A 26,694-nucleotide genomic window follows, 5' to 3' on the forward strand; every position below is an offset into this window, starting at 1 on the left:
CAGGAAGAGGAAATAGACTACAGAAGAAAAAGGGATAGAAAAGGCTCATTGCTCCTCTGGATAGGAGAATGTGTCTTTGCTCAGATGGAAGACTCTTCCATCTTCCTTATTTGACCTCCACACATTACTACAGAACCAATGGGTTGATGCTTTGGGTACCTCACCTCAAGAAGGGAAAACAGAGGCACAAAGAAGTTAGGAGTCCTGCTGGGATGGTGGTGTAGGGTCCCGACAGTGACAGATCCAAAGAATTAGATGCAGAACACAAAGTTTGCAAGATCAGATCCATTAGAAAATTTAGAACATTCTGGTGAACATGAATTAAATCTGCTCTTGGACTACAAGAAAAAATGGTATTTGAAACTTGTCACTAGATTTGAGTTAGTGGTGCTCCAGGATTTTTATTTTTTGAATGAAATAATTTCTAGGAGCATGAAGCCAGGTTGAGTAAACTCAACTCAGAAATTACTAACCACTAAGAGATCTGGAAACCAGACATTTCCTGAAGCATGACTCAGATATCAACAGGGTTGAACAGGTAAAACAGACCATATTGAATGGCTTGCCAAACATCTCGTGATCAAGCCCCTGGATAACCCTGCTAGCAGTCCACTGGAGACCATGGGTTGTGGTGGTGGAGGTGGGAGCAGGAGTATGGAAGAAGAGCCAAAGAACGTGAGGTGGTATAGGGCAATTGTGGTAGGTTAATTTACGTACCCCAGATCACACGTGTTCTTAGTGTCAAAATACATCCCTGTGAGTATGAATCCATTATCAACAAACCTCTTAAAGAAGTTATTTTTAGTTAAGGAATGGCCAACTGAAACAGGTTGGATCTTAATCTAATTACTGGAGGTATTATGAAGAAAAGAGCTATAGGGAGAATCTGGCGGTTAAGGGAACCCAGAAGTAAAAGGAGAGGAAATCACCATGTGGTGGGAAAGGCAGAGAACCCCAAGGATTGCTGGCCAGCCAGAATGCTACCAACCCCAGGGGGAAGCCAGCCTCACAGACTTTGAAACCATAAACCTGTTGTTTAAGCCAATCCAATGTGTGGTGTTTGTCGTAGAAGCTGGGAAACTGAAACAGTGGTATAGGGCAGTGTTGGGCAGTGCGGTGGAGGTAGGAGAACAGTGCATTCTAACCTTAGCTCTGACACCGACCAGCTGTGTGGCCTTTGGGTTGGGTTAACTTAACCTCTTTGAACTTTTTTGTCCTCAACTGGAAGATTGAGATAATCTTAGTATTTTTTTTTGTGGAAGTGCAGAAGCATTTGATTTTGAGGACTTTCCATTTATCTATCTTTCTTTTGTTACTTGTGCTTTGGGTGCAAATTTAGGAAGCTACTTCTTATTACTAGATCTTGAAGATGATTCCCCTACATTTTCTTTAGAGGTTTTATGGTGCTAGTTCTTATATTTAGGTGTTTGATCCACTTTGAGTTAATTTTTGTATAGGGTGTAAGGTAAGGGTCCTCTTTCATTCTTTTGACTATTGATATCCAGTTCTCCCATGCCCATTTATTGAAAAGACTGTTTTGTCCCAGTTCAGTGGGTTTGGGGGGCCTTGTCAAAAATCAGCTGATCATAGATTTGGTGGTCTATTCTGCACTCTCAATTTGATTTCATTGGTCAATACTTCTGTCTTTGTGCCAGTACCATGCTGTTTTGACCACTGTGGCTTTATAATAAGTTTTAAAGTCAGGAAGTGTTAATCGTCCATTTTGTTCTTCTTTTTTAGGATGCTTTTAGCTATTTGGGGTCTCTTTCCTTTCCAAATGAATTTGGTAGCTAGCTTTTCCAAGTCTCAAAGTAGATAGTTGGAATTTTGATTGGTACTGTGTTGTATCTGTAGATCAATTTGGAGAGAATTGACATCTTAACTATATTTAGCCTTCCTATCCATGATCAGGGAATGTCTTTCCAACTATTTTAAATCTTCTTTGATTTCTTTTAGCAATGTTATGTAGTTTTCTGTGTACAAGTAGTTGTCCCTAGTTAAGTTCGTTCTTAAGTACTGTGATTCTTTTAATTGCCATTTTGAATGGAATTTTTTCCCTTAACTGACTCCTCAATCAGGTCATTATTCATGGATAGAAACATTACTGATTTTTGCACATTAATTTTATATCCTGTTTATAAAATTTTATAAAACCTTGCTGAGTTTGTTTATTAGCTTAAGTAACTTTGTTGTAGATTTTTCAGGATTTTCCAAGTATATCATCTGCAAATAATGAAAGCTTTACTTCTTCTTTTCTAATTTAATGTACTTTATTTCTTTTTCCTGCCTGTTTGCTCTAGTAGAACTTCTTGTACAATGTTGAATGATAGTGGTGATAGAGGGCATCCTTGTCTTGTTCCTGATCTTAGGGGGAAGGCTTTTAGTCTCTCTCCATTGAGTACAAGGCTAGCTATTGTTTTTTCATATATGCCCTTTATCATATTGAGGAATTACCTTTGATTCTTATCTTTTGAAGTGTTTTTTTTTTAATCAGAAAAGGATGTTGAATTTTGTCGAATGAATTTTCAGTATCGATCAAAATGATCATGTGATTTTTCCCTTTAATACAGTTAATGTGCTATATTACCTTAATTGATTTTCTTGTGTTGAACCATCCTTGCATTCCTGCTATAAACCCCACTTGGTAGTGGTATATAATTTTAGTGTGTTGTTGGATTTGATTTGCTAGTATTTTGTTGAGAATTTTTGCATCTATGTTCATTAGGGAGGTTGGCCTGTAGTTTTCCTTTCTTATAGCATCTCTACCTAGTTTTGGCATTAAAAAGATGCTAACTACATAAAATGGGTTTGGTACTGCTCCTTTGTCCTCAATTTTTTGGAAAAGTTTGAGCAGGATTGGTGTTAGTTCTTTTTGGAATGTTTGATAATATTCCCCTGTGAAGCCATCTGGCCCTGGCTTATCTTTGTAGGAAGATTTTTGATGACTGATTGTATCTCTTTACTTGTGATTGGTTTGTTGAGATCTTCTGTTTCTTCCTGAGTCAGTATAGCTTGTTTGTGTGTTTCCAGGAATTGACCATTTCATCTAAGTAGTCTAGTTTGTTGGCATATCTTTGTTCATAGTATCCTTTTATGATTTCTTTTCTTTCTTCAGGTCTGTGATAATGCACCCCTTCTCATTTCTGACTTTCTTTATTTACATCCTCTCTCCTTTTTTCTTTGTCGGTGCTAGTGGCCCATTAATTTATTGATTTTCCTCAAAGAAGTAACTTTTGGTTTTATTGATTATTTCTCTTGTTATTTTGTTCTCCCATTAATCTAACTCTGCTTTAATCTTTGTTATTTCTCTTTTATTTACTTTAGTAAATAAAATAGTTAGTTTGTGGTTCTTTCTCAAGTTCCTCCAGGTGAGCAGTTAAGTCCTCAATTTTGGTTCTTTTTTGTCTTTTAATATAGGCATTTAGGGCAATAAATTTCCCTCTCAGCAGCCTTTGCTGCATCTAATACATTTTGATATGTTGTATTCTCATTTTCATTTATCTCCAGATAGCTACTGATTTCTCTAGCAATTTCTTCTTTTACCCACTGGTTGTTTAAGAATGCGTTATTTAATTTCCATATATTTGTGAATGTTCTCATTCTTTGGTGGTTATTTAGATTCAGCTTCATCCCACTGTGATCAGAGAAAGTGCTTTGAATAATTTCAATGTTTTTAAATTTATAAAGACCTGTATTGTACCCCAGCATATGGTCTATCCTGGAGAATGTTCCATGAGCACTAGAGGAGATTGCATATACTGGTGTTTTGAGGTGTAATGACCTATATATGTCTGTTAGGTCTAATTCATTTATCAAATTGTTTCATTTCTCTACTTCCTTGTTGATCTTCTGTCTGATTGTTCTCTCTATAGAGGAAAGTAGTATATCGAAGTCTCCTGTTATTATTGTTGAAACATCTATCACTCCCTTCAGTTTTGCCAATGTCTGTCTCATGTACTTTGGAGCTCCTTGATTGGGAGCATAAACATTTATGATTGTTATTTCTTCTTGGTGAATTGTCCCTTTTATTAATATATAGTGTCCTTCTTTGTCTCTTATGATGTATTACATTTAAAGTCTATTTTGTCTGATATTAGTATAGCTACTCCTGATGTATTACATTTAAAGTCTATTTTGTCTGATATTAGTATAGCTACTCCTGCTTTCTTTTGGTTACAACTTGCGTGGAACATCTTTTCCCATCCTTTCACTTTCATTCTATTTGTATCTTTGTGTCTAAGATGAGTTACTTGTAAGCAGTATATAGCTGGAGTATATTTCTTAATCCATTCTGCCATTCTGTATCTTTTAATTGGTAAGTTTAGTCCATTAACATTCAAAGTTATTAATGAAAAGGCATTTCTTGAATCTACCATCTTATCTTTTGGATTTTATTTTCCCTCTTTTCTCTTTTTAGCCTTTAAATTATCCTTACTGATACTCTTCAATTCTGTATCCTCCTCCAGACCTCCCTCTCCTGTCTTTTTTTTTCTTCCACTGGCAGACTCCCTTTAGTATTTCTTGTAGGGCCAATCTCTTGTTGACAAATTCTTTCAGGATTTGTTTGTCTGTGAAAATTTTAATCTCTCCCTCAGTTTTGAAGGACAATATGGCTGGGAACAGAATTCTTGGCTGGAAGTCTTTCTCTTTCAGGATCTTAAATATATCATACCACTACCGTCTTGCCTCCATGCTGCTAGTTGAGTAGTCTGAACTCAGTCTTATATGGTTTCCCTGACTGATTAGTATGTGTCTTGCAGAAGGCCTATTTGGAATTATTCTATTTGGAGTTTGTTACAGTTCTTTGGCTTGCATATTTATGTCCTTTATAAGGGTTGGGAAGTTTTCCTCTTTTATATCCTCAGTTAATATTCCTAGCCCTTTATTCTTCTCTTCTCCTTCTGGAACACCAGTGATTCTTATATTTGTGTGCTTTGTTTTGTCCATCATTTCCCTGAGATCCAATTCAAATTTTTCCATCTTTTTTGCCATTTGCTGTTTTGAGTGTTTGAAATCAGTTGTCCTGTCCTCTAGTTCGCTTATTTTTTCTTCTGCCTCTTCAAATCTGCTGTTGTGTGTCTCTAGTATGCTTTTTATTTGGTCTACAGCATCTTTAATCTATGTGAAATCTGCTCTTTTTCTATTTATTCTTTCAAATTCCTCTTTATGCTCTTCTGGTGTCATCTTGGTCTCCTTTATGTCATTAGCCATCCCATTTATTTTATTTAGTAGAGTTATATAAACATCTTTGATTAGCTGTTCCAATGTCTGTGTCTCCTTAGGTGTTTTAATTTGATCATTAGACTGGGCTATGTCTGTCTGCATCATGATGTGCTTAGTGATCTTCTGCTGTCTTCATGGCATGTAAATATCTTGATTGCTTTACTTTGGAAGTTGATTTCCTTCAGTAGTCTAAGGCCTTGTATTTGTGGGATTGTCATGGTCAGGTTCATGTGTCAACTTGGCCAGGTGGTAGTAACTGTTTGAATGGTTGGGCAAGTGCTGACCTGTCTGTTGCGATGAGGACATTTCATAGAATTAAATCATGGTCACTTGGCTGCATCCACAGCTGATTCCATTTGTAATCAGCCAAGGGGAGTGTCTTCTGCAATGAGTGATGTTTAATCTAATCACTGGAAGCCTTTTAAGAAGGACTCAGAAGCGACAGTTTCAGCTTTGGCTGGTGAGCTTCTCCTGTGGAGTTTGTCCAGACCCTTCATTGGAATCGTCATCTTCACAGCCTGCCCTATGGATTTTGGACTCTATGTTCCCACAGATAAATGAGATACTTTTATAAATTTTATATTATGGATATTTCCTGTTGATTCTTTTTCTCTAGAGAACCCTAGCTAATGCAGGGATGGATGTGGAGCAGGATACAGGGCACAGGGCAGGGCACAACAGTGCAGTAATGCATTGCAGTGCAGGTATAGTGCAGGTTGGAGATGCTATGCTGGTGCCTGTGAGTGTTCTTAGTATTTTTTTATTTTTTTGGTATACTTATGGTGGGGTCACATTTCATTGTTTTTCCATGTGAGTATCTCATTACTACAGTGCTATTTATTGAATTTTTGTTTGTTTGTTTGTTTGTTTTTTGGGGAAAGTGCATGGACTGAGAATCAAACCCAGGTCTCCCGCATGGCAGGCGAGAATTCTACCACTGAACTACCTTGCACCCCTGTTAGAATTTTTCCCATAGAAATATTGTGAGGATGAAATTAGATAAGATATTTGATGATTGTGGAACTGGCCTTGGTATAACAGCTCAGTAAATGTCAGTGGTGATGAAGGTGGGGGAGGAAACTCCCTGGGGAAGTGCTGGATCTGCCTGCACAGAAGGAAAAATTAAAGGTTAGCTCACTGCGTGCACCCTTGGAACCTACAGATTATGAGAACATTGTTTACTAAGCCAACACTTGTTTGTAAAAATTGACATGGGGAGTATTGATTAATATTGGTGATAGCGGACATTTATGTACTGCTTATCATATACCAGGCCCTGTTCTAAGTGCTTTAAATATATTAACTCATTTAATGCTCTCAAGATTCTGATGAGCCCTATTTTACAGATGAAGAAAGTTTAACTAACGTGCCCAATCCCAAAGCTAGCAAAGGCTTGCATGAGGGTTAGAACCCCCGCAGTCTGTCCCCACAGTACAATTACAGTATGAATGAAGCAAAATCCCTGTCCTTGGAGCATTCACGTGTCAGGGTGCAGACAGACAAATTTAGTGTAGTGTGATTAAAAAGCACCTGGATGGATTTACAGCAAGTATTGATGATTATGCTGGTGTGTACTGTTAAGTACCCCAGAAAAGCTATGTTCTTTTAATCCAATCCTGTAGGAGCAGACCTATTGTTGGGTGGGAACTCTTGATTAGGTTATTTCCATGGTGATGTGAATCTACCCATTCAAGGGCATTAATTAGCTTACTGGAGTTCTTTAAGAGAATATTTGTATCAGAAACAAATGCTTGGAGATGCTGAGGGAGCAGTTTGAAAACAGAGCTGGGAGAGGAGGACAACAGGCTTCACCATGTGCCTCACTATGCGATGGAGAAATCCTGGATTCAGTTGGCCTTTCTTGAGTGAAGATAGCCTCTTTTTGATGCCTTAATTTGAACATTTTCACAGCCTTACAATTGTAACTTGTAACTTAATAAATCCCCTTTTTAAAAGCTAATCCATTTCTGGTATATTGCATTTTGCTAGCATCAGCAAACCAAAACAATGATGTTTACCCCCTGGGTTGGAAGGAAAATTTTTGCTTTTTATTTCATTCCCTCGTGTATTTTTAGGAACTTTCTTTCAGCATTGTGTATCTCTCACTTTGATAATAATAATAAAAATCATGCTATGGGCAGATACAAAACAAGGAAGTATGACAGAGGTGACAACAGAGGTATGGCACAGTGCTGTGGGAGCCCAGAGGAGTAGTGCTTGGCTCTGAGATGGGAAGGCAATAGAGAGTATTGAAGGATAAGAAGGAGCGCACTGGGTGGAACTGAGCATGGGTCAATTTTTCCAGGAAGAAGGACTATTATGGATTGAATTGTGGCTCCCAAAAAGATACATTCAAGTCCTAACCCCCCAGGTCTGTGAATATGAATTTATTTGTAAATAGAATCTTTGAAGGTATTATTCGTTAAGATGAAGCTACAAGGAGTTAGGTGGGCTTTAATCCAATATGACTAGTGTACTTATAAGAAAAGGAAATTTGGACACAGAGAGGGAGAGAGAGTCCAGAGACTGATATATATATCAGTCCCTCTCTCTCTCTATATATATATATATAGTCAGATCTCTGTCTCTCTCTCTCTCTCTCTCTCTCTATATATATATATAGAGAGAGAGAGAGAGAGAGAGAGAGAGATTGAGGTATGCCACCATAATCCAAGAAATGCCATGGATTGTCTGCCACCCATTGGACACCAGGTGCAGTTGGTTGAATTATGTATCCCAGTGAAAGACATGTGCTTAATCTAATCTGCATTTCTTTGGGTGTGGATTTACTAGTAAATTAATCTTACCTTTTGAAAATGTGGTTTTCAGTGAAGGTACGGCCCAACTCAATTAGGGTGAGCATTAGTCTGTATTGTGGGAAACCTTATAAAGAGAAGGTGACTGGGAGGCACCAGAAGCCAGAAATAAGTAGAAACCAGAAGAGCAGACAAGGAGAAGAGATTGCCATGTGACAGGAGGCAGAGACACAGGCCAAGGAACCCCTAGAATTGCAACAAGCCAGCAATAGAACACCATAGACTTTGGGGAGAAAGGATGGCCTTGCTGATGCCTGGATTTTGGGCCTCTATCCTCTGAAACCATGAGCTAATAAATGCTGGTTGTTTAAGCCAACCCCAAATTCTACCTGCCACTGTGTGGTAGCAGCCTGGCAAACTATGATACCAGATTCTCTTCTTTAAGAGGAAACATGGACCTGCTGACACCTTGATTTCAGACTTCTAATCTCGATTTCAGATTTCTAACCTCCAGAACCACGAAATAATAAATTACCATTTAAGCCAGCCAGTCTGTGGTACTTTTTCACAACAGCCCTAGAAAGCTAAGGCAGGTACCACTTGGGTAGAAGCCTATATAATTGCCCTCAAATGTAAGACAAGTGTTGACCCAGGGTGTGTGATGCAGGAAGTTCTTGAATAATTGTTGATTCCCAATCCAGCACCCCAGGATATAGGGGGCGGCTGTTTGTATCTTTGTATTGTGTTATCCTCATTAACATTGCATTAGTTAGGAGTTTTTGCTCACCATTGACAGAGAGCCAATAAATTTTACTGATTTATGCCAACAGGGGCCGAAACAGCCAGGAATCAGTCCCTTCCCACTCATTTCTCACCTTCCCTGTTAGGCAAGAGCCCTTCTGAGTCTCTCCCTTCATCCCTGTCTGCATTTCCAGTGATGGGAAACAAAGAGCTGCACTTCCTGGTAGTTCCCTCAGAAACCTTAGATCCCCTGTGCAGGGACCAAACTGACCTGGGGATCCCATCCTTGGAGCAACCACTGGGTGTGTTCCAGTTTGCCAGCTGCCAGAATGCAATATACCAGAAAGGGAACAGCTTTCAAAAAGGGGAATTTAATAAGTTGCTAGTTTACAGTTCTAAGGCCGAGAAAATGTCCCAATTAAAACAAGTCTATAGAAATGTCCAATCTAAGACATCCAGGGAAAGATACCTCGGTTCAAGAAGGCCAATGAAGTTCAACATTTCTCTCTCAGCTGGGAAAGGCACATAGTGAACATGGTGGCATCTGCTGGAGACTTTCTCCAAAATGCTTCCAATTTTAAAGGATTAATAGGTGGAGTCACAACTCCATGGAAGCTATCTATCTTTTCAAAAGTTACCACCCACACTGGGTGTGCCACAGTAGCTCAGCAGGCAGAATTCTTGCCTGCCATGCCAGAGACCTGGGTTCGTTTCCCAATTCCTGCCCATGCAAAAAAAAAAAAGTTACCATCCACAATTGGGTGGGTCACATCTCCATGGGAACAATCAAAATGCTCCCAGCCAGCAATATTGAATGAGAATTAAAGGACATGGCTTTCTGGGGTCTACCACAGATTCAGACTGGCACACTGAATATCAGGGCTGTGCTAGTTGGAGCGACCTGGCTTATTTACCTCAGGTATCTGCCCTAGGAACAGAGAATAAGGTTCTCCCCTCCCAGGCCCCATAAACACAAAAGAAGATGGCAGGCATCCTCTAGGAAAATTGGGGTGATGTTCTCAGAAGAAGAGAGAATAGATATTAGGCAGGCAAAACTAAAACAAAGCATGAATCCCCCAAAATGCAGGCACTTCCCACAGCTGTCGTCGGGGTTCTTATTTATTATGATATGTGCTCAGGTGAGGAGTCCCTGATGTGCCCCCATGGAATCTCCTTGCATGTCTCTCTCTGAGTTTAAGAAGAATTTGGATTAAGTAGGGAATCATAGAAACTGGCTCTTACTGTTTTTTCCAATCTATCTCTGTTTCCTCCATTTTTGGATATTTTCAGGCTGGGGAAATGTGAAACTTTGAAATACATTTTTTTTTTTTTTTTTGCATGAGCAGGCACCGGGAAATGAATGAAATACATTTTTAATATTGTTTCTCATCCAAGAAGTGATTTGCTTTTGTAAATGCCCATTGAAATCTACTGTTGTCATTGTTTTCATTCTTGGGATTTCAAAAGGTGAGCTCCAAGGCTGGGTCAGCACCATCATGGGAGAGGGTCTATTTCATTCCCAAAGTATCTGTAAAGCTTCAAGGTTGCCATAAATGCAGATGTTAACAAGGCCGTGTGTCTCTAAGGCGTCTGGAGTGTCTGTTGTGGGTCTGAGAAAACTCGTCCTTTAGAGAGTTCCTCTCCTGCCTGGTAACCACTTCTCACGTGGCGCTATTGGGCCATGATGTACCGACACTAGCAACCTACAAAAGAGGCCTGTGATTAGGAACTCAGACTCTGGAATCAGACTTGTATTCAAATCCTGGTTCTACTGGTTTATACCTGTGTAATCTTAGGTAAGTTGCTTGGCCTCTCTGAGCTTTACTTCTCTTTCAGCTGGAAAGGGAGGATACTAGTCCTCCCTAGATAATACTCAACACTGGTATTGAGAAGTCTAGTAAGACAATATGTCAGAAGAGGACCTGAGCTGCCAGGTGTTGGGGGTGGCCAATTAAGATGAAAGCCAAAACAGGCGTAACCATGAAGACTTTCATTGCTTATCGCCATGGTATCAGCAGGGGTCCGTTCTTTCCCCATAGAGTGGCACCACTGGGCAAAGACCCACCCAAACATGGGGGACGTCTCACTACCAAGAAGACCCTGAACAAAAGCCTCCTGCCATTTTATGTATCTGGGCACAAGAAGTGAGGTAGGGAGGGATGGCTGGGAGTGGAAAAGTATGGGTCACAGTGGAGAAAAGTATCTTTCCCCAATGAGGAGGTTTCAGCAGAGTCAGCTGGGGCAGGCAGATGAGGTAAGAGTGTGACCAACCAGGGGCCTGAGTCCTTGACTGCATTAGCTGTGTAGCCCATCTGTACGGGGAGGGTAGGCTTTGCCCTGGGAGACCTGCCGGGTTAAAGCCTTTGTAATTGCCTGTTACAAATTGCCTGTAATTGCCTGAAGAGTCACACATAGGTGTTTGACCAAGACTGGACTCTTCACAATGCTTGTAAACTTAGCCCAGGGATAGAGCAGACCCAGTCCCTGCCCCCAAGGAGTTAATAGTTAAATGACTATTAGTAAAATACTGATGTGTCTAATAGCAAGAATGTAAAATTTGGTCTCTAACTAAGTCTGGATTTCTACCCTGGCTTTCTAGCTTAATAGCTATGGGCAACTTACTTTACCTCCCTATGTGACATTATTCTTATCTGTAAAATGGGAACAAGGATATCACCTTGCAGAGTTGGGAGAGAATTTTGACAATTTATGTAAAGCACTTGGGGCAATGAGCACATAGCAAGTGCTCAACCAACGGTACTTTCCCTCATCTCTCTTTCTTTTTGGGAAGCTGTGGCCAGCCTGGATCCCTGTGCTGGGGTTAGGGTGGATGATATTCGTATGGCACAAATCAGCCAAATTAATTGGGGTTGGTAAGAGAAGGTATTTTATAACCTATCTTTGAGCCTGTCATTCCAGGACTGAAAATCCCAACAACCCTACTTCTGGCTACCCAGAAAGTACTCATTAAATTATTCTCCATTTGGACAGGATTTGACTTGTAGGACAAAAGCCCATAACAAGCATCATTCAACATATATGGAAGCCAAACCCTGGATGCCCTGGAGTAACCTCAGTTTTCCCTGGGTTGTGATTTGGACAGGAAGCATGCAGCACAGGCTGCCTCCCTCGTGTCTGAGTTCCCAGGCAGCCCTAAGCAAGAAGCCCATGCAGTGTTTATTGCCATTGCTGCATCTAAGAAAAATACCTCGGAACAGTGAATTGAAATGTAAAAGTCTGGGTGGGAGTACTTGGCTTCCTAAGTGAATAATTGACTCAATACAAACAGGACCCAGCCACCTCCAGCCCAGTGGATGCTGTATTTCGTCCTGGCACCACCAGCACAATTCCTGACTTGCTAAGGAAAAGGAAGATCACACAAAAACCATAGTGAAAAACAAGAATGGGTGAAGATGGGTTTGGCTAGAGGGGAGTCACTTGCACATTCTCTTTGGAAGCCATCAGCAGTAGGCAAAAGTGACATCTCTTGTCACTGGTTACTGTCTTCTCATCCTAATCTATTGCCTATTTTCTATTCAAACCCATTCTTGTCTTTCCTTCCCATTGGGTTTCCCACTCTATCTTCAGTGTCCTCTCTCACACACTGATCCAATAGTGATTCTCAGGGCAACCCTACTCACAGTAGCTTGAGGGAAGTAGAGAGCTTTCCATTTCCTAAATTGATCTCCCCTAAAATATATGCCCCACTGTGTCCTTGGTAGTACTCAAGATACTGGGTTTCAAGAGGCCCATGTTGTAGGGGAAATAGAGTGCTCAGGAGACTAGCACCAGAATCAATTGATGCCCATAGTACTGGTCAGCTGCTGCTGCATAACAAACAACCACAGAATCTTGAGGTATACAACAATAGAACATTTATTTTGTTCATAGGCCTGTGTGTTGGCTTAGGTGGTTGGGTGGCTCTGTTGCACATGGATTCATTCTGAGGCCAGGCTGAAGGGGCAGCTTGTCCCTGGAGGAAGCCATCTTGGGGCAATGGTGGAGGTGTGAAAGGGCAAGCTCCACTGCACAAACAGATTTCAAGCCCCTGCTTGCATCATATCTGCTATTGCCCCATTAGCTAAAGCAAGTCAGCTAATGAAGTCTAAGGATGAAAGAGAGGGGATTATCCTTTTGTGGAGGAACTGGGTAGTTTCATGGCAAAGGGCACCAGATACAGGGAAGGGTAAAGAATTGGGGCCAATAATCCAATCAATCACAACTACTAACACCAGAGCATGAAAGAGTGATGGGAGGGTCTGACAGATAGGTCTAGACAATTCCATGAGGGAAGGTGAGAAGAATATAGGCAAAGTCCAGGTTACTGCTAGGTGGGGAAGGAATTTGAATGCCTGGAGACAGTGTGAGGGCTTTAGATACCCAAGAATAGCATAGCAAGCCAAAGTGTATCAGGCATCCGAATCTTCTGGAGCTCTGGTTAACACCCACCCCCAGAACTTCTGATGCAGTTGGTCTGGGAGGGGGCCTGAAAATTTATACATTCACTAGAATTCCAATAATGTGGATGTTGTTGTTACAGAAACTACACTTTAAGAACTATTTCCCAAGACAAATGATAATTGCTGACGGCAAGCTGATATTCATTAGTGACCATTTTGCCCAAGTTTGGTCTAATTCTGTCCCATTTGATCTCATGCCAATGCTATTCTACTATCTACCGCTTCCTTAGCTCAGCTGCCCCCGATTCCCAGCTGTTTCCCTTTGGATTCTGCACCTTCTTTGTCTCTCCAGAGAACTATTCGTTCCTCTACCCTCTAGCGCTGTGGGCCCCTTTTCCCTGCCCCAGAGGCTGGTGGGACCCAGAGAAGGATGTGACCAGGGTGTGCCCAGAGAGTCTGAGTCATAACCCTAGGAGGGAAGTGCTCCAGATTTAAGATAGAGATCACCAGTTGATATGAAGGTGAAGATAATATCCTAGGAAGTACATGGTCCCTCAGCTCTATTCTCTTATGGGATTTTTTTGGCATCTGTGCTATGTCTTTGTCTTTTCATTTCAAAAATATGTTTGGTGCCTGGTGGTAGCTATCACAAGACACCAATTTTAATGACTTGTGAGGGATGAAATGGTTCCCATGGGGTCATCACAAGAGTCTTATTAAACTTAGCCAGGGCTTTGTAAAGTGGGCAGACTTAAAATCCAACTAGTGCTCAGAATTCACCCCATGCTAGCATTGTCCAGCACTGTCGAACGAATCCCAGTGAGCCTAGGTTAATTCCCGGGCATGCCCTTAAACTGCTGCCCGACTCACGTCAGGAGTGTGAAGATTCTGATAGCTGGTCCTCAGAGACAGAGACAGATAAGGTAACTACACTGGGGCCCACCAGTGGCTCCTTTCTTGCTAAGCACCCTCTTTGTATTTGAGATCCAGCATTCACAAATACATTTTTTTCTTTCTTCCTTTCTTCACAAGCCCTAGGATCTCAGCTTGCTATATTTTCTTCTCAGTGGCTGCCATTACATATTCCATCATTAGGACTTTCTCTCTACAAGCATGGCTGGGGAATGGACCAAGTCTCCCTGACTCTCTTTTTTTCCTGCCACTTGAGAAGGTAAGTCTATAGGGACTATGCTGATTTGAATCTGTTTTTACCCCAGAGAAGCTAAGTTCTTTAATCCTCATTCAATATTGCCGGGTGGGAGCTTTCTGATTGTTTTTATGGAGATGTGACCCACCCAGCTGTGGGTGGTAACTTTTGATTAGTTGGCTTCCACGGAGATGTGTCTCCACCCATTCAAGGTGGGGTTGCTTACTGGAGTCCTTTAAGAGGGAACCATTTTTTAAAAAGCTAGAGAGCCACAGAGAGCCACCAGAACCAACAGAGCCCACAGAATGGACAGAGCCCTGGGGAAGCCGTTGAAGAGAAAGCTAGCAGATGTCACTGTGTGACTTTCCAGCTGAGAGAGAAATGCTGAATGTCATTAGCTTCTTGAACCAAGGTATCTTTCCCTGGATGCCTTAGATTGGACATTTCTATAGGCTTGCTTTTATTTGGGCATTTTCACAGCCTTAGAACTGTAAACTTGTGACTTAATGAATTCCCCCTTTAAAAAGTCATTCCATTTCTGATATATTGCATTCCAGCAGCTTGAAAACTAGAACAAGGACTTTTTGCTTAATTTAATGCCAGTTATCAGGGGACAGCACAACCATACTGGCCACTGGTTAACACACCTTGACCGACTCTGAAATGGTAAATAAAAGAATTGTGTTTTTTATTTTCTTAATTTCACGGTTCTATAAATTCTAATTGTTTCTGACCTGGCTTTAGTAGAAACATGTTTAGTGAAGGGGCCTTTATTTCTGTAAATGAATGAATGATTTTAATTTACTCTGTGTTACTTTTCTACTGCTATGTGACAAATTACCACAAATTCATCATTAAAACAATGGAAACATTTGCTGTCTCACAGTTTCCAAGGCTCAGATGTCCAGGCTGTGCTTTAGCTGGGTCCTCCGTTCAGAGTGTTGTTAACCTGCCATCCAAGTGTTGGCTGGGGTGTGGTCTCATCAGAGGCTCGCCTGGGAAAAGAACATTCCAGCTCAGGTTAGCAGCATTAATCTTCTGTGGTTGTAGGACTGAGGGTCCATGTTTTTGCTGGCTGCCAGCTGGGAGCTGCTCTCACCTTCTACAGGCTACTACAGTTCTTGCCATCTGGCCATCTTCATAGACCATCTCACATCACGGGCAACCAACAGCTGAGTCTCCTGCTCCATCCTTCTGACATCTAGTAACACATAATATAATTACAGGAGGGAGGTCCCGTCATCCTCACCAACTTCACTCAGTTAGAAGCAAGCCATGGGTCCTGCCCACACTTGAGGGGAGGAAATTACCCAAGGGTATGGCTGAGAGGAGGCTCTGTCTGTCACTCCTCTTTCCAATCTGCAGGTGAAATGCAGGCAGGATGGTAGGTAACTCTTAGACCCAGTCTTTGTTCTCTGGGGTTTCTGTGACAAAATAACACAATTGGGGTGACTTAAATCAACAACAATTTATTCACTTACAGTTTTGGAGCTCAGAAGGCTGAAGTGTAGGTGTTGGCAGGTCCACACTCCCTCCAAAGGCTCTAGGGAAGAACCCTTGGTGTTCCTTGGCTTGGGCAGCATGGCTTTACTCTCTGCCCTTGCTTTCACGTGATTGTCTCCTTCTGTGTCTGCCTGTCTGTGTCAGCATATCCCTCCTCTTGTAAGGCAAACAATCATATTGGATTAGGTCCAACCTTAATCCAGTATGACCTCATTTTAACTAATTATGTCAGCAAAGACTATTTCCAAATCAGGTCAGGTTCACAGTGACCCGGGGTTAGGAGTTGAACATATCTTTTGGGTTGGGGGATGCAATTAAACCTACAACAGCCCTCCAAATCATGTTGCTTTTCTGGGGACCTCCTGCTGGCTGGCAGTTGGTTTTTGAGGCTTTATACTCCATTCAGAAATGATACCTAAAAACATTTCCACAATAATCTTCCTACTCAGGGAAAAAACTCCAAGATATCAGGTGGATCTCATCACCACCATGTACTTCATTTCCTTCATTGATTTTTCTTTCATTCAAAAGGTACTGATTGAACACGATATGTGCCAGGTACTGGGGATATGAACGTGAATACAGCAAAGTCCCTTCTCTCACATTCTCTGTAAACTCTGTGAAAGGCAATAAATAGACAAAGAACGCATAAACAGATGACAAGTGCTATAGATATAATCAAACATGGGATAGTATGTCTCAGGGGAGAGTGTAAATGGGGCCATGAAGGAAGGCACTCTGGGGATGTGGTATCTGAGCTAAGCCTCCAATGATGAAAAGGAGCCAAGCCTATCACCATTTGGGAAAGAGCATTTAATATAGGCAAACAGCAAGGGCAAAGACCCTGAGGCTGAAAAACACTTGGAATGTTTGAGAAAGCGAAAGCAAGCCCATAGGCTGGAGCTGAGAGACAAAGGGGCTGATAAGAGATGAGGTGAAGGAAACATTCTAGGACTGATCTCTTGGGATCCAATGGGCCATGGGTTTAGATTTGTTCTTATGTGATGGGAAGCCTTGCAGCGGGTTCAGCAGATACATCATATGACCCACTTTACTAGCTCACTCTGGTTGCTGCTATATGGAGAACAGCGCAGAAGCCAGGAGACCTGTAAGGAGGCTATAGAAGCTGTCCAGGCAGCAGATACTATCAGCTTATGCTAAAGCCACAGCAGTGGGTATCATGAGACGTGGTGGGAATTGGAACAAATATATTTGGAGTTGCCTCTTTTTCTCCTAAACTTATGAGTCTAAAGTCCTTTAGTAGTTTACTACATAAAGAAGTCAGTCCTCAAAAAAAGAGCAATCTCTTTAGTTTTGTGAATGTTTGAAATTTTTTCGAATGAAAAGCTCTAAAAAGTTATAAAGATGTTTCCCACACATCACCTTCAGGCTGCCCTCTGAGGGGCTCCCATATCAATTTCTCAGCAGCATGAGGCCTTGCTCCAAAGTGGAGTCTTAGGAAATAATGAGAATTTTGCCGATTAAAGAATTCCATGTGCTAGACCCTTGTGCGTGCTGACATCTGCCCACATGGTTCAATTTTAAATCTGTAAATATTTTCTTTTTGGTTCAAGGAGTAGAAAACAGAGTGCTATTAAGACCTTACAGGAAAAATTTTGTGCTGAGGGTTGAAGCAAAATATTACATGTTAAAATCCAGCATCATGGCTGAGAGCGCAATTCTGGAATCAGAATGTCTGTTTGCATGTTATTAAGATGCAATGAGTTAACTCTTGAAAAGCAGTGTTCGACATAAAGAAAACACTATGAAAGTATTCAACAAACTAAAAACAAGAGGTCAAATATTTAGATTGTCTTTAAGGCCGTCATGACATTGAAAATGCAGATTGCTTTTTTGCTTTCTCTTCCTTTCCTTTAAGTGTCAGCACATTTATTGTGGAAAAAATAAGGGTTTGGACAGACCTGACTGGGTCCCCAATTCTGCTGTTTAATGGCTGCATGACCTTGGGCAAGTCGGTTCACCTCTCCAATATAAGAGTAGAAAGAGAAGTGTGTAAGTGTGTGCTGGTAAATAGATAATAACTGACCCTCTGAAAATAGAGCCTTATTTCTATGTAGCATTTGCCAACTTCCTTGGTGTAAATACTTCCACAATAGGTGATTTGAAGCCATCTCCGTGATGTCACTAAGCATGAACTAGGGAAAAGATGCAGGCAGTGGACTCTGCTGAGTCAGTATGCCTGTCTGCAGTCCATCCATGGATGAAAGCAATGTTTCCCATTCACTGAGCACTTAGTGTGAGCACAGTGCTAGCTAATACAAGTGCAATGGAGTATTTTGCTTAATCTTCTAAGCAACTGTATGATGCAGGGATTATTATCCTCATTTTACAATAGATGAAATTGAGGCACAGATAGGTAATTTGCCCAAGGTTAAGGGGCTGTAGGTATGTAAATCATCCAGTCCAGTGACTGGTCCCTGTGAGGCACTCAAAAAGAGGCAGACGTCGATATTATTATTCCTGAAAAACAAGAGGAAATATTTCTTAGTGTCTGTCTTGCCATATCTGTAATGCCCCATTGGTTTCCCTAAAGCTCACTCCCGATTGTCATGCTTCTAAAAGAAAGAAGGAATTTGATTCTTTCCATTAAGGTCAGAATGAGGGTGTAAATTTCAAAGAATCACTCTCAGTTATTTAGATAAAAGCTGAGGATCTGAGCCTGCTACATACTTGGAAGAAGGATTGGGGATGGAGAGAAGGTGTGGATGTTTATTGAGTACCTACTTTGTGCTAGGTGTTCCCGTGAGCATTGCATCATTTAATCATCACAGAGCTAGAACGGATTGTCCTCACTCTATACCTATTCCACAGATGAAGAAGCCGAGGCTCAGAAAAACATGGCCATGCGGCCAAATTTACATTGCTAGTAAATGACCATGCTCGGGGACTTGAATCCCAAACTATGGACAGACCTGGTGCTCATCATTGAACTGTGTTGCTCATGCCTTGGCTGCCATGTCCCACAAATGTTCACAAAGCCGTGTTCTAGAACTCAGATCAGAATCCTGAAATAGCAAATCAAGCCTTTCCTGCAGGCTCACAGAGCATCTCTTGGCTGCTGGCCCCAGCCCTCCTTCCCGGGACCTCTGTCAGTCAGAGCAGTAGCACAGCCAACTGCGTGGTTGGTGGTCTAGAAAAGCATATGGCCCTGCCATGGGCCTCCAGGGCTGTTTATATTCAACTACTCCAACCGTGCCCCCAGGATGCTCAAAGCCCCAGCCAGTTGTTGAGGGAACATATCAGCCAGAACTCCGTTTCTGGTCACCATCTGCACACATTCCAAAAGACAGACAGCCTGTCCTAACTCACGACCAGCTGACCTGGAGGAGCAAGGCTCAGGCCCCCTGGTCAGTCCTCAGAGCATGGGCTTGTCTTATTTGTTGCTCGTTGGTTTAGGTCTTGAGTCCAGAGCAATCTTGAGTGTAACTTTTATTCTGCATGGCCAGATGGCCTAGTGGATGAGATTACTTGCGTAAGTACCTTTGTAAACATTGACAAAATTGGACTTTACTGGAGTGTATACTATACTAGACTTGACTGTGGTGTCTCAGGTTTTCTGACCCAACAAAGTGAACGGGGGGGGGGGTTGACCTTAATTCCTGCTTCCAAGTGGACAGGAAGCCAGTTTATTTTCCAAGTCTTATGTAGAGCCCCAGAACATCAAAATGGAAAGGGGCTTCATTCATGAATCAAGCACTATTTATCTGCCACGTTCCAGAAGTTATTGGGTCTCTAGGTGACTCCCAGGACCGTGAAGCTCATGGTTTGCTGAGGAGGCAGCTTTAATCAAACACTCTTGTAAGTACATCTAAATTTGCAATTGTGGAAAACATTATGAAAGAGAGGAACGTGGGCAATGAATACCTGCGATTAGGGGAACCACTGTCATCTATGGGAATTGGGGAAGGCTCCTAAAGATGTGACATTGAGTAGTGAGATACGGAGTGAAGGTGGACAGTGGAGAGAGAACCCCAGGTAGAAGGAACTGCATGTGTAAGGCCCACAGACAGAAGACAAGCATGGCATGTTTCAGAGTGGAGAGAAGATCAGAGTGTCTGGGTCATTGGTTTAAGTGACAGGGACTGAGATGAAGCAGGGGAGGTAGGTGAGAGCCAGGTCTCACCAGGCTTTGTAGCCAAGTTAAGGATTTTGCCCTCTGTCTTGAGAACAATGGAAGGGCATCGAAGATTTCCAAGCACTATATAAAATGACGGATCCTGTCATTATCATAGGATATCTGTGGAGGATCATCTGGAGCAAGGAAAATAGGAGTACAGGGTTGGGGGGAGCTAGAGAGTCCAGATATATTGTTTCAGCAATCAAGGGAAGACATGGTCTTCCTTGACCCAGGAGATTTAGAAGATTACATTGACAGGGCTTAGAAATGGGTTCCTTGTGTCAGGAAGGGAGAGGAGGCGCCAAAGATAAATTCCAGATTCATGGAAATTATGCAAATGGATGGAAGTTGATCTCATTCACTGACATAGGAACATTGGAAAAAAGACCAGGTTTGTGGGGTTCATTAGTCAGCTTAGGCTAAGTTATGCTGAGGTAACAAATGACCCCCAAATCTCAGTGGCTCACAAAACCAAAGCTTTATTTCTTGTTTGTGCTTTGTGGCCACATGGTAAGCTGCATCTCTTTTCCACCTCATCTTAACTCTGGGACTCAGGCTGATGGAGAAATGTCTGCCTTAGAGCAAAAGGGAAAGAGAGAGAGCAAACTGCATGCTAATTCTCAAAACTATTGAAAAGACACCCATCACTTCTTTCCTTTCAAAGCGAATCACAGGGCTATGCCTGACTGTAAAATCCTCTTGCAGGGTAGGGGAACCCCAGGAAGGGCAAAGAATATTTTGAACTATAATACAATCTACCAAGGAGAGATTTAACCGTCAGCTTTATCACCTGTAAAATGAGGGTGGTAATAGTGAGTATTTAATAGGATTCTTGCGATGAACAAATGAGTAAATGCATGTAAGGCGCTTATTGCATGCATACCACGTAGTTCAGAGAGGGAAAGGAATTTACCCTGCAATTCCTATTAATATATAATAGCCACTCTTCCTACCTTCCAGGTGGGTGGTAAAAATAAAATTCCATCCAATAAGCATTTGTGGAGCATACACTCTGTATCAGACACTGTGCTGAGCTGGGATCTGAGGATATAAATGGGAAGAAATTTCCCTTAAGGAATGTAGACTGTGCTAGAGCACAGGAGCGTGTCAACCGATACAAAACCCAGGGGCAAGGTAACAGTGCTAAGCCAGAGTCCTCAGCTCTAAACTTCTGTTTTTTCCTTTTGCATGAGGAGATATGTGAAATCCCTGAAGCTGCTCAGAAATAGTGGAGCCTTAGGGATTTCATCAGCTAGCCAGTAAAGTAAGGTCTTCTAGGAAGAGGGAGCAGTGTGGGCACTGATGGAGCCATATGTCTCCTCGGCATTTGTAAAGTTCTCAAATAGGATGAACTGCTCATTGGCGCCCATCTGTCCCCAGTCTGGGCTTCTCTGGGAATGATGGGGAGTCTGGTTTTCCACTGGAGCCTCTCAGCTGGTGACCTGACTCTTATTTTGTTCAGTGGGCTATTCAAGCCAGGGCTGGAGGGGAAAAAAGAACTAACCTCACCTGAAGAGTGGGTTTTGGTTAAAGAAAGGAGAGGGAATTTTTTTTTTAAACACTTTTTGTTGTGAAATATAATGTATCTACAAAAAAGCAATAAATTTCAAAGTACATTTTCACAAGTAGCTATAGAACAGATTTCAAAGTATGCATGGGTGACAGTTCCACAATTTCAGGTGTTTCCTTTTAGCTGCTCTAAGACACTGGAGACTAAAAGAAATAACAACAGAATGATTCAGTCATACTCATTTGTTAAATCCTATCTTCTGTGTAACAACTCCTTCTTCTCCTTTGACCCTTCTCCCCTTCTTTAGGGACATTTGGGCAATGACCATTCTAATTTCTTCATCTTGTAAAGGGGTGTTGACAGTATGGGGTAGGGGAATACAACTGATTGGTGCTCTTGGAGAGACTGTACCTCTGGGTTTCAGGGCTTATCTGGCCTAGGAACCATCTGGAGGTTTTAGGTTTCTGAAAAATAGACTTAGGGGTGAAACTTTTGTGGGGTCTCACATAGAGCCCTGGGGTTTACAGGAGAATTGTCGGTTTGGGCTTGGCTTACCATAGCAATTAGCAATATCTAGCTGAAGTTCATTTAAGAGTAACCTCCAAATTAGCTTCCTGACTGCATTTGAAATCTCTTAGCCACTGATTTCTTATTTTATTACATTACTTTTTCCTCTGAGAGTCATTACAGGGAAAGGAACTTTGAGGAAATAGTTTAATTGGAATTTTAAGGACCATCTCGTCAGGTGATACACATTCTTGTTTAGACTGCTCTCTGTAGATCACCAGAAAAAATTCTTCTGTCCAAATGTTGCAGGGAATGTACTCCAGTACATTGTATGTGTATTTGTGTGTATGCACGTGTCTTTTGTATGTACATGTACATTGTATGTATGTGTATTTGTGTGTATGTACGTGTAAGCATGTGTGTGTGTTTAGAATGAGGGGGTTGGTTGAGCTTGACTGTCATGCAGTGGAAACCCAATCATGAAGGTCCAGGTGTATTTGGGTCACAGATGAGTAGCTCAGTGTTATTGGCATGTAAAGTACAATGTGGGCAGTGTTTGGATATGAAAATAGGCAGGGCCAATGTGGATGACCTTGAACATTAAGCTAATAACTTAGACTTGAGTACCTAAAGTTAAAGACTGTTTACAAATTCACAGGATCAATGTCAGGTGTGGGAATAGAGAAGGGAGACGTACATCCCCTTGGTAAAGATGGCTGAGGTGTCCTTATATGCCCTTCTGAGAGCCTGCCAGTGCAGTTGTGATTGTGGAGTGAGAGAAAAAGCGGGAGAATTCAGTTCAGTTTCAAGATAAACAGTATTGCTTTAAAAAAAAGAAAGAAAGAAAGAAAACTGTGATATCTCTATGTGGTGTTGCCATGGAAAGAGCTGTTTTCATCCGATGTGAGAGCAGGAAGCCACATAAAGCTGAAAGAAATGGCCAAAATGCAGGCTTGAAATATCCCTGGACCTCACTAACTTAGCTGCATTTTTAGAGAGGGCACGTTTCTTTGTGTTTATGTGTCAGGAATGAGAAAAATGAAAGGTCTCAATGACCTATTCCTTCCATTTTTCCCATTGAAAGAGAAAACATGCCTAAAATCCAAGGAATGGAGGAGATATTCCAAGGAAATGACAGCCTCCTGCATGAAGTATGGTCCCCGGATGGCGAGCCTGTGACCTCCGCCCGTCACTGCCTTCCTCTCCCAATTCCACCACAGTCCTTGAATGATGGAGCATATCTCATCACCTTCCTGTTAAATGTATGCATTCCAGGTATGTAATCAGTTGCAGTTGACTCTTTAAGGGGTATGTCATGTTCCAGTGAAGTCTAAGGAACTATAATGAGGACATACATGTCTTTCCAAGAAAAACATGTTTTTTTTTTTTTTAAAAAGTAGCACATTCATAATGTTGGAAAAAAGAAAGCAGAGTCAAAACTTGGACTGAGATGCTGGAGCCACCTTAGGTGCCTGATAAAATGATTAGTGCTTGGATGAGTGGTGAAGTTATGGGTAGAGACAGGAATTTGCCTTGGGACTCTGGGACCTGAAGGCCCCTGTTGAATGCACAAGAAACTAGGGAAGCAAATAATATTTTGTTAGCATGTCTGGCTCCTCTGTGGCCCTGAGGACGTGATCTTAAAGTTGACACTGTCTCTGAGGCTGAAGAAGGGAAGGACTGGCAATTTTAGGGGGAGGCTAGGACATTAGGTCTTGCATTTTCTGAGCAATGTTTTGGGGAAACCAGACCTCACACTAAAATGTGAATATGAAGATGCACCCATTTCAGAAAGAGCTGAGAGGCTCAGATACCAGCCAAAGGTTATTTCCTGTCCATTCTGTTCAATTGCTCTTAGTAGATTTTTGATGGTTCCCACTGATAAACAGAGGTTAGAGGGGCAGACTGCATGGACTACAAAATTTATTGAAAGTAACTCTGGTGTGGGAATGTGAGGCACGATTATTTTCTCATGGTTGGCAACATTTCTTCTTAAATTTTTGCTGGAAACATGAACCATATGGGTTTGCCTTCTCTGGACAGCTGTGGGTCTAGGAAAAGGGGCACGGTAGTCACCCAAATGCCAGCTAATGTTGCAATGACATGCAGTCTAATTCAACCTTTTTTAAGCACTTACTATGTTCCAGGCAAAATTCAAGACATGAGACTACAAAGAGGAACAGTGCAGAGACCCTCCCAGGAGAAGTCACAAACAAGCACACAGCATCCACAAATAGCTGTGATTAATGCCAGAGTCCAAATGCCAAAAAAAAGATGCTGGGACTTGATATTTTTTATATACCTGACCTCATTTAGTCCTTACAGCAATTCTATTAGTTGATGCTATTATGATCCCTATTTTTCAAATGAGGAAACTGACACCAGATAGGTGAAACATTTCCCTGAGCACTCATCGCTGGTATGTATTAGAGTTAGGATTGAAACATGGGACTGACTCCAAGTCTGAGGCTCTTTCTATTATGCATTGTCCCTCTCCTTACGTAGTGAGGTTGCTATTGGACAAAGGCTGTGGATTCTTTTGCCTGACATGCTCAGTAACTAATTCCTGAGACACTGAGGTGTCAAAGAGATTTCGAAAGAGTTTATTGCCATGTGCTTCGTAGGAGAGCAGATGGCCGAGCAGCCCAAAATCTGTCTTCCCGAACTGCAGTGATTCTGATAGTTTTATTAGAGGAAAGGTGGGCAGGGTTTAGACTAACGAGCACAGTGGCCCCAGATGATGAAATTAGAGGTGATCTAATTATTGAGCATGCACAGATTGATTGCATGCTTGGTCACAGAATGTATGGAAGAGAATGGTGACATGAGGTGACTTGAAAGTTAAAGTCTAAGCTACTGCACGTGCCAGGGGGGACCCCTTTGGTTATGTCCAGTCCCAGTCATCAAGATAACTTTGGACTTGAGGTGGGTTAGTTCCGGGGACCCAAGACCCTTCATTAACAAATATTAGGGGCTGTCTTTAGTGATTACAAGACTCTGAAGTTGAAAAACTGGATAACTAGGTACAAATGAAGGTTAGTTACAGGGTTTTTATAATCACAGAGGTGGAAGATAAGAAGAAGAAGATAATACAAGCATTATCAGAGATCAAGGCAGCTGGACTACAAGTTGGAGATTTCAGGTATTTCCTTAAAATAGAAAAAATTTTGATATTTATATCAAAATCATCCCTTAAATCCTGATTTCTTGGTTACAAGATTAGAGAGAGGTCGGAGAACTGATGGGTGGAAGGTTGGTGTTGTCAGAAGCTGAGGTGGGGGGTGGGGGACCAGGCATGCTGTGGAGAGACATTGGCCTGTCTCTGGCGAGTGGACAGAATGCATCAGGTGGTCCAGGGGTACATGGGGCAGGGGGGAAGGACATGTACTCTCAGTAGAGGGAGCAGCTTGTGCAAGGGTTTGGAGGTATAAAAGGTAGAGGAGCAAGGAGCTGTTATGGCTAAGTGTCAGGGAGCAGGAACCAGACAATTGATTAATCTTTCCACAAATGGTTGAATGCCAATGCTCTGCCGGTCGCTGGGGGAGGTACTGGCCATCAGTGGTGACCAAGACTGGACCAGCGCTTTGCCCTCGTGGGGCCATCCTCTGGCCAGAAGGTAAACATGCCCATAACCCAGAGAACCTGAGCTGGTGATGCACTGAGAATGCAAACAGTGCTGCGTGAAGCAGATCCTGTGGTCCAGGAAGGCCTCTCCAGCAAGATGACGTTTCAGTGGAGATCTGAAGGCCACAGAGGAGCCAGCCATGCAAAGATCCCAGGGCAAGGCAGCCCGGGGTGGGGGGGTGGGGGGGGGTGGGGGGGAAAGCACAGCAGAGACAAAGGTCTTACAGTGGGGAAATTGGGCCCCAAAACATGTCTCAAGCAAACCTACACTGCAGCGTATATCCCGTAATGTTTACCGTGCTGGTCATTCCAGAGTGGCATGATGTTGGTTGCTTCCTATAAGCTCGTGCAGGAGGGCCCGGTAATGCTCCTGATATAAAAACCACTCATGTGTTCAGCCCAGTGAAGGATAGCGTGCTTTGTTACAATGGGCCTGCCGGGTTTGCTGGCTCCCAACCCCATCCCCATCCTTTCCCATCTGAACCAAACTGACAATGATTAAATTGCCGCATTTTCACCAAATGACACCAATTATGCTTCCCCTTTATTCTCACTGTAGCTACAGGAGAAAAAAAAAAGCTTCACTGATGATCTCCTAAACACTCCTTTCCTAAACCTAGGTTAAACAGCGTCAGCAGCCCTGAGGCCATTTGAAGACTGTCAGTTTCCATGACTTAAATGTGAGCCTCTTTCTCCATCCACCCACCCGGCTCTTGGTTTGGAATGAGTCTTGGAAATAATTTTGTTTGTTTAGCAGGGAGAGGAGACTAATTAAATGCCCAGATCAGTCAATTCGCACCTGTCAAAGAAAAATCAGATGGAAGGTCCGAGGAAACAATGGAAAGTGCCAAGGAGAAGCCAATCTACATTCCTCCCCTAAACTCTTCCCCCACCCCCCTGCTCACACCTGCTCTGTCTCTGTGTCCCCTTCTGCTTGTTACTTGTGGCTTATCAGCCCCTGCTCCTCCCCCAGTCCACGAGGCGGGGTGTCACAGATCTGACCCACAACCCCTCTCATGGCCATGGGGACCGGTTCAGGGATGGGCATGTGGTCTGAGCCAGGCTTTTGCAACTCAAAATCAAGGGCTGTGAAGGAGTGTTGGGAAGGAGAAGCCCCTTTTCTGTTGGGGTTTTGAGCTGGGAGG

At 42.3% G+C, this 26,694-nt stretch overlaps 1 long non-coding RNA gene across 1 annotated transcript in view; it reads left to right on the plus strand.

Annotated features, from left to right (window-relative positions):
• Nucleotides 1-25,048, plus strand: part of LOC143646069 (uncharacterized) — a 48,752-nt gene extending 23,704 nt beyond the window's left edge. Inside the window, exons 4-5 of the long non-coding RNA XR_013157250.1 lie at nucleotides 23,010-23,200; nucleotides 24,989-25,048. This is a non-coding gene — a long non-coding RNA (uncharacterized LOC143646069). The remainder of the gene's footprint in view (nucleotides 1-23,009; nucleotides 23,201-24,988) is intronic.
• The last annotated feature ends 1,646 nt before the right edge of the window (nucleotides 25,049-26,694 follow it).

The sequence above is a fragment of the Tamandua tetradactyla genome, chromosome 9, assembly GCF_023851605.1.
Source record: "Tamandua tetradactyla isolate mTamTet1 chromosome 9, mTamTet1.pri, whole genome shotgun sequence".
Lineage (NCBI taxonomy): Eukaryota > Metazoa > Chordata > Mammalia > Pilosa > Myrmecophagidae > Tamandua > Tamandua tetradactyla.